Below are 9,585 nucleotides of genomic sequence, written 5' to 3' on the forward strand. Positions count from 1 at the left end.
CTATTTAGGACAGTTTTTGTTTAAATGTATATTTACCATTTCATCGGTATGATTCTGCAGCAAACAGACTAAAGCAATGGGATCTCTTGTTTCTAAAATATTAAGCTATACCTAGTCTGAGGGTTTAATAGATCAGTTCCTGCTGGTCATACATGTATATTATTGGTAATTGAAGCTGGCTGTATTTGTATGCTACCAGTACATCAAGTATTTTGTTTAACAGCATATTGATAGTGATTGAAATTACACAATTTCAAGGCGGTTAAAAAATGCAAGACACTAATTTGTTTTACTAATCAACTGCAATCCTTTTACTTAATGCAGCAAGATTTGAAATCCACTGTTTTGGTCAACAATAGTTGTCCATTCTTTGACTGCCTCGGTGTACGTCAGGGTTGTCAATTGTCTCCTTCCTTTTCATTCTTTGTAAATGAAATAGCACATATTGCAGATAAGCAATATTGTGTTTATTTAGACTTGCTTGATCTGTTCACTCTACTTGCTGATACAATTTTATTTGATAGCACTGTTATCAGTCTCCCTAAAAGTTTAGATAAATTGGCGTACTACTGCAGTAACGGGCAACAAAAGGAAAATTCATAAGGCGAGTAGGCTTACAAAAAAGTTGTCTTATTGGCAGCCTCGATGTTCCCAGTTAAAATTATTTTAGAGTACATCCAGTTAGCTCTGGTTCATGGTATTGATCACAAACCATAGTGTCTCAACAGGCTTGGAAAGTAATACTTTTGCTTCAGCCAATTGTGTAAATTTTCATCAACTCCCTTTGAAAATATTACTTCATATGTTAAATGTTTAAGTACTGTCCATGCTATTAAATAGCTAAAAAATATGCTGGTTCTATCCTTCTGAAGATATTTTGAATGGCCGTGAATTCTGTAAACTCCTATTAATATTAGGAAGATCTGTCCATAATATAGTTGTGAGAGCTAAATTGGGAATATACTCATTAAAAGTAAAACAGTAGAAAATTATTAGGTATTGATTCTCTCAATGAAAACAGTATGTTACATTGCACTTATGTATATCAGTACAGCTGAGCTGAAAAGTGTCTGAACTGTTGGGCACATACAGTTAAAAATCTCTTGTGTTCTTCTGGATTTGGTGAAATCTGCAAGCAATCTGTTTCCTGCATGCAATCATTTCTGTAAGCTTTCAGAACAGTGTACTGATGTTTAGAATTAGTTTCGCCTTGAATCGCTTGACAACTTATATTCGCTGTATTTTTATACAACAATTAAGTTATCCAATGACCATCCAGCAGTGATCTTATGATCACAGAGTTGAAAATTAAACATACCTAATATTGAAGGACTTTGCCCACTTTGTATCATCCCAAATGTAGAAACAGAATATCATGTCCAGTGTGGCCATTCTATAAACTATTCTATAAATGTAAACTTTCATTTCCCACCCAAAATAATTCTGTTTAGTAATCTTGCTAAGTTTACTTTTTTGCTCTTAAAATATGCAAGCAATGGTCTATTACATAACCTGCACATTACACATTCACATCTACATAACTTGTATATACACTTAGCTACATGTGGTGGTGGTGCCTCATCTTCAACATCTTGGTTAATACATTGCGAAATGGGCCTATGGCCTGATTTACTGAAATAACTACTGCTTGATGCAGCTATTTTACAAGTTACAAGTACACTTGCACTTTCCTGAAAACAAGTAAAATGTATTTATAATTCCAACATTTACATTCATCTTTCAGCATGCTTGATGACTGGTTATTTAGAGCTACATCCTTATCCAGTTAAGAGCTTGAATCATAAGTGTGAAGTATTGTGCCAGGACCAAATAATGTGTGCATTTATATTGTGCTAATTTCCATTCACCAAGTGAATACTCATAACCACTAACAATCAAAGCAAGGCATATCACATAGAGGATACTAAGCTCGGTTCCGTGTAATACCATTTTTATTGATACTAAATCCTTAACGAGTTTAATAAATTTCACGGAAGCGAGTTTAATATTCAGTTTATTACTTGCCAACATAAATTGGCAAACTAGGGAGAAATTGCCTACAGTGTCAAGAATCTCAGGTTTCTGCGAGTCAAGCAAGGTCTAGTAAAATTGCGACAGCGACATTAGCATTGTGACGTCCCAACTTTTAACCATTTTGCCGTACGTCGAGCGGTGTTACTGGAGTGTAATGTTGCTGTGAAAATATTGCACTTCAGTATCTTTCATAAACATTATTACTCATCCATTGAAAATATCACTGTTTAATAATTTTACAAAGTTACACATTGTGTAAGAACATCGAGTGATCCCTTAGGTATGACGTCAAGGTGTTTTACAGTTATGACGTGACAATGCTAACACCAATGTTATAGTATTAGACCCGACACAGTGGTGCTCATCTGTGTATATACATTCGTAGATCTGTTATCAGTGTCGGTAATGTTCACCTATACATGTAAGCATATAAAACACAGACAAACGTATCAGTCCTATTGTGTAGGCTGTAAGTAGTTGCGCTAGGTAGCAGCACTCTACTTGCTCCCCACAAATTCATCTTTCCTCGCCATCAAAAGACAAGTTTGAAAATTGTGCTACATGTGTCCCGGGTATCAAGGAATGCAGTTGTAAAGTTTGACATTGACATCTCTCTCAAATGTGGACTTATTTGTTATTTTATGTTGCATTTTGCATCATATTGCGTAATGACACCTCTCAGCACCCAAGCCAACCCAGTGCCCACAACAATGAATTATACACCTACTGATTCATATACCAGGGTCAATCTATTGTCTCTCGATTGCTTTAGAAGCTGTTGTTCATCAATGAATTATCTGGGCTGTCCCTACTGTTTAACACACTCAGCACATTTACAGAGGTTACGTAATCAAGGTTTGGCAATCAGAAGAAAAACAAATAGAGGCAAAAGAGGTGGGAAAAATGTCGTGACAAGGACAAAACTTTCAGTGGAGTTCATTTTAACAATCCGAATTGTATTTCAACAACACCAAGTTTACCAAATTTCAGAGTTTGTGCCTGGAATGCTAAGTCTGCAAGGAACGAGACAACGGATATTATGGATCTCATCATTGACACAGATTTGGATATTCTTTTCATAACAGAGTCCTGGCTACATAACCATGGAGATGAAGCCAAAATCGCAGAAATAACACCACCTTCTTTTTCTTGTCTTAGCTCACCTCGCTTGAATTCATGTGGCGGGGGTATAGTCATCATCTACAGAAACTCTCTTACAATCATACTCCATCAGTCAAGAACAAACGAATCTCCAAAATCATTTGAACAGTTGGATGTATGTGTCACAGCTGACAAACATGAGTTCAGGGAGGTTTGTATCTGTACTGTGTGATGCTATGCACGCAGATTGGTGCTTATCCATTAACTGAAATTTGTTCAGGTGATGAATTAACTGGGGTTTCACAACTTTCTCTAGCACTTTAGACAAAAATGATAAGTTTGAAACTGGTCTATAGTTTGAATACTGTTCAGAATCTAATGAAGGCTTCTTGATAAGTGGCTTTATCACAGCGGTTTTGAAGCTGGATGGAAAGATGCCAGTTTACAGACTTTTGTTGATAATACTGGTGATTGTGGGTAGAAGAGTGTCAAGAATTTTCACGAAGAACTTGGTGGGTACAGGATCCAAGGGACGAGAAGTTATCTTGGAGGGCATAATGATCTTCCTAATATCGACATCACAGACTGGATCAAAAGACAATAGCGGCTGACCAGTAAATTCTTTGGACGAGATATTCTCACACACCGCTCCCATAGAATGGCGTAGCTTGGCGATTGTCTCCGTGAAATATGTGTTGAACCCCTCGGCAGTACTTTGAAGGTCGCCTTGTGGTAAAGTCACGTCTTTTGTTTCCCCTAAGAGCTTAAACAGTGTGGAAAACTGATGTTTCGGGCTTTGAGAGTTTGCCTCAATCTCGCTATGTATATGCTCAGATTTCGCCGTTTTGATACACTTTGCGACATTGTCACACAGTACAGAAACAGCTTTGAATTGCGTATTGGACAAAGTCATTACTGCTGTCGACTACAACAACATTGCCTTGCTTGTTATGCTGGACCTTTCGTCTGCTTTTGATACAATTGACCATGACAGGTTGATGAATCGTCTACATACTGAGTTTGGTATCTCTGGAACTGTTCTAACCTGGTGCCTATCCTACCTGTCTAACAGGTCTCAGTATGTGCAAAATGGTGATCTCCAATTATCTCCCTCAGTGCTAAAATACGTGGTACCCCAGGGTTCTGTGTTGGGGCCAGTCCTCTTCACGATGTATACCAAATCCTTGGGTCACCTTATTGCACAGCACCAGGTCATTAGCCATTTCTATGCTGATGACTCACAACTGGTTGACAAAATGGATTTGTCTGAGGATAATCAAGCCTTCACCATACACAACATGGAGTTGTGCCTCAGTGACGTCAAGTCATGGATGACATCAAATATGCTGAAAATGAATGACAGTAAAACAGAGGCTATACTGTTCAGTCCACCTGCCAGGCTGAAAAAGTGTCGCTTTGATCATCTTCAGATTGGGGACATTTCCATCCCTTTCTCCACTGCTGTGAGAAATCTGGGAGTCTACTTGGACAACAGTCTCTCCATGGAAATTCACATAAATCAGCTGTGCAAAACTATCATCTCCGTAATATATCCAGCATTCGCCACCAACTCACCCAAGACACCGCGGCTCTGCTTGTTCGCTCCCTCATACTATCAGGATTGGACTATTGCAACAGTCTGCTTACACGTGCCTCCAAAACCCAGATAAAGCGCCTGCAATCTCTCCAAAATAAAGCTGCCCGTCTTGTTACCCGCTCTAAGCCCTCCTGTGACATACATTGTATTCTGGATTCCTTGCACTGGTTACGGATCCATGAAAGAATCGATTTCAAGATACTTACTTTCGCTTACCAGTGTGTTAACTCCATGGCGCCCTCTTACCTATGTGATCTTCTCACACCATACACTAATGCTCGTATCCTCAGATCCAGTAACAAACACCTGCTGGATCCTCCACCATTCAACCTCAAGACACTTGGTGCTCGCTCTTTTGCTTCTGTTGCAACTGCACTATGAAACTCACTTCCACTTAAACTACGTGCAGCTCCATCTCTTCAAGCTTTCAAGCGTAACCTCAAAACACACCTTTTCAGCCGATACAAACCATAACTTTCTCGAAGTTTGTATTTACGACCCTTTTTCTCATGTGTCTTTTGATATGTTATTTTTAACTGTTTTGTGTGCGCTTTGAGCATGCCCCTAAGTGGCATGGAGCATTTCGCAGCATAAGTACCCTCATTATTATTATCTATCGGCCTCCACCATCACGGAAAAATCGACTTTCAAACACTCAGTTCTATGATGAAATGTCCAGTCTATTTGCATCTCACCCCGGAAAGAAAACCCTATTTCTTGGTGACTTCAATGTTCAGTTTAATGATGTCAATAAGCCTTTTGTAAAGAAGTTTGTCAATCTCCTTCATTCTTTTGGTCTTATTCAACATGTATCTGTACCAACACCATTCTCTTCCTACAGAGGTTACTTGTCATATCTTTCTACCTAACCTCTGGTCTAATACGACCCTTTCATGGTGCGAGTGTTCAAGACTCGTGATTGGAGGCAATCAGATTTAGTTGTGCAATCAGCGACCTTGTTTCAAAAGTGATCGTTCGCAAGATCTTGGTAATTTCCGGATGCATCGTGAACACTAGAACCTCTTCCCGAGCGCGATACTCAAATGTTTCTTCAAGACAGAACTCAGTCATGTCGTATTTGTTTCTCCACATTCCTTGCATTTGTCAAGTTGAAACTAGATCGATGTAACACGTGTTCTGATTGGCCAGAAAAAAGGAGAGATAAATCTGCTGCCATTTTTTGCCGCCAGGGGATTTTATGAGAACCGCGAAATATGGCCCTATTAGAACAGAGGTTCTTGGGAAGATATGACAAGTAACCTCTGTGGGAAGAGAATGTACCAACACATAAATCTGGAAATATCCTCGACTGGATTGTATCTCACGAGGACAATGGGACCATAAATGATTTTTCTGTTGAAGATAGACAAATTTCAGACCACCTCTTAGTTTTTGTTATAGTAAGTGCAAGTAGACCTTTGAAAAAAGAAGAAATCATGACATGTCGAAACCTTACAAATGTTGATCACAATGAATTTCATTTGGATCTGATGGAGTACGCATTGCTACGCGACCCACCAACTGATGACTGATCATGCTCAAATTTATTTTGATGCACTCTCCACACTGCTCGATAAGCATGCGCCACCTGTGGTGAAAAAGGTCCTAGTGCATTCAAATACACCCTGGTACTCTCAACATGTTCACAACGCAAAGGCGGCACGTCGACGAGCTGAGCGCAAATGGCAGAAAATCATCTCGAAATAGACCGTCATCTTTATAAGCAGGCTCGGAATGCCACCACAACTGCTATTCGTAACTGCAAGAAGGACTACTGCCTCCAGCAGCTCTCCAGTATCCATGAAAACCCCAAAAGATCATGTACCTTCATGAGCAAACTACAAGGCAAGAAGACCGAATTAAAACTTCCACCTCCTACTTCTAACAAGGTTCTTGCTGACTCCTTCAATAACTTCTTCCTTGACAAAGTGGACAGGATACGACAAAATCTCATTGATGATGCCGCAGTGTTTCCAGACGTTGTGTTTAACAGCAATCAGTACAGTATGCATCCCCTGACCGATCTTGCCTTATTCACAAACGCAGAGATACGTCAGGTTGTTACTTCATCAAAGTCCACTACCTGTGCCATGGATCCAACCAAGATTGTTCTTAAGCACTTGGACGTACTTCTTCCATGTCTCACAAGCATCATGAACAAAAGTCTTAAATGTGGAATATTTCCTGAGATTTTTAGAACTGCTCTAATTAAGCCTCTCCTCAAAAAGGTCAACCTGGATCCATCAAACTTGAAAAACTTCAGACCCATCTCAAACCTGTGTTTCCTGTCTAAAATCATTGAAAAAGTTTTTTTATATTCGTCTCAAATGTCACCTTGCAAATGATTTTCTTCTAGAAATGTTCCAGTCAGCTTAAAGTAAGTTCCATAGTACTGAAACAGCCCTGCTAAGAGTCATCAATGACATTCGCAGAGCAGTTGAGCACGGCAGCATTGCAGCCCTCGTGCTTCTGGACTTGTCGTCGGCATTTGATACGATTGATCACAACCGTCTCCTTGACAGAGTCAAGCATCAGTATGGTATTGACGGTACAGAGCTGCAGTGGATATCTTCATACATTTGTGGAAGATCACAATTTGTACTGAGTGGGAATGACAAGTCATCCACAGTTAATTTGCGTTATGGTGTCCCTCAAGGATCTGTTCTAGGTCCAGTGCTATTCGTCTTCTACTGTGGCAGTACTTCTTGTATTATCTCACAGCACCATCTCCCTCATCACTCCTAAGCTGATGACTGTCAATTGTACAACCAATTTCATCCTCAAAACTCACCTGAAGCTCTCCACGATATAGCCGATTGCACCAAGTCCTTGAAATCCTGGATGACCACAAACAAACTCAAACTGAACAATGATAAAACTGAGGTGATCCTTTTCGGAACCAAGCAGCAGTTCCAAAAGGTGGACATACACACCATTTATGTCTCTGACGGAGAAGTGCAATTATCACAGACTGTCAAAGATCTTGGTGTCCTGCTTGACCGAACGCTTTCCATGGAATCTCAGATTAATAACGTCTGTAAGGCTTGCTACTGGAATCTCCGCGTGATTGGATATTCGTCCCTTGATCACCATTAAAACTGCTAATTGTCTAGCTGGATGCCTGATACTGAGTAGACTTGACTACTGTAACAGCCTCTATGTTGGACTCCCCGATGTTTCTCTTGATAAGCTTCAAAAGGTGCAGAATACGGCAGCACGAATCGTGACCCTCACCCCAAAGAAATCACAGATCACTCCAGTTCTTAGGGATTTCCACTGGCTTCCAGTAGCATGGATCCAGTTCATAATTCTCTGTCTGACATATTAATCTCTTCACAACCAAACTCCTTCATACATATCGGAGCTATTATATATCAGCCTATGTCCCAGCACGTCAACTGAGATCTCAACACCTAACCTACTGACAGTGCCACAATAAAAACTCAAGTCCTTTGGACAGAGATCTTTTGAGCATTATGCTCCCTACATGTGGAACTTTCTCCCCCAAGATCTGAAACTTTCTCCAACATTTGATTCATTCAAAGTTGGTCTAAAACAATATAAGTTCTACGAATCTTGCTAACTTTGTCATCTCCCATTCCATTGTACTTCGTGATTATTGTGCCTTGAGTATGCTGGAAACGTGGAAATGAGCGCATTACAAATGTGCACTATTATTATTGTTGTTGTTATTTTGCAAATATGTTTAGAAATTCTGGAGAGGGGGTATATTGATTTTGTACATGTAATTGTACGCCCAGTATGAACACCCCAAAGTGGATTTTAATGCTCGGTTATCTCCCTTGCATCGAAGATGCGATGGTATTGTACAAGTATTGTATTTCTCCTGAAAAACCTTACATGGATTATCAGCCAGTAATATCACACCAGTTTTGGTAACTGGACCTTCCAACACCAGACGATAATGACATGGCACCGGAACAATTTAATCTGCAGATCTAATAAATATTTTACACAGTTAATCAAACACAATCGATTAAAGATAATAGACAAATTCCTCATATTAATAATCATTTTTGTGACCCTAATCATCAGGCCCTGATGTAATACAGGTATGTCAGTGTAAGTTGGTCAGCCTATTGCTAAGTGAATGAATGTGTTTTCTCAACAGTCATGCAGCGCTCTTCCCCCATTATATTTGTTTCATAACTGAAATCTTTTGTGGTAAACAAACTCCAGATTATATAAAGGCCTCTCTGGACCCCCTTTCACAAAGCACTACAAAGGGAATCGTTAGTCACTAAGGTAAACCTAGTGCAATGTTAAAGAATGGGAGAGTTAACCTTTGTAAAGGTTGCTTCGTAAAAGACACCCCAGGTACAACCATTTGCAATTTGTGAATTAATATACACATGAGCATTGATTAAGCACCTCCCAAAATAATTGTTGATTGTAACAAAAAGTGATCAAAACAGAGAACAGAGAAGTCAACTGGAGATATCTAAATACACATGCAGTTAGCATGAAATTCACGTGCTGACTCAAATGAATGCTTTTCATACTAAAGTCCTGTCACGATACAAGCGACTGGGAGGTATAAAACAGTGAAATGAAGTAGTCTCATTGCTTTCGACGCATCAATACGTGAACAGTGCTGAAATTGAACTTTTTTGGACATGCCGAGGCGTAGGCTTTCTGAAAATACCAGATGGCAGATTTTTGGTATGCATAAAGCTGGTTTGTACTGTATTGGGTCCAGATTGAATATCAATCACACTGTCATTAGTCGTCTTGTAAGGAAACATGCGGCCACTGGTTACGTCAAGGATCGTTCACGATCAGGAAGGCCGACAAAGACCACTCCCCGTGATGACTGTGCCCTAGTTCGCCTA

This window comes from Haliotis asinina, chromosome 6 (genome assembly GCF_037392515.1).
Source record: "Haliotis asinina isolate JCU_RB_2024 chromosome 6, JCU_Hal_asi_v2, whole genome shotgun sequence".
NCBI classification, from domain to species: domain Eukaryota; kingdom Metazoa; phylum Mollusca; class Gastropoda; order Lepetellida; family Haliotidae; genus Haliotis; species Haliotis asinina.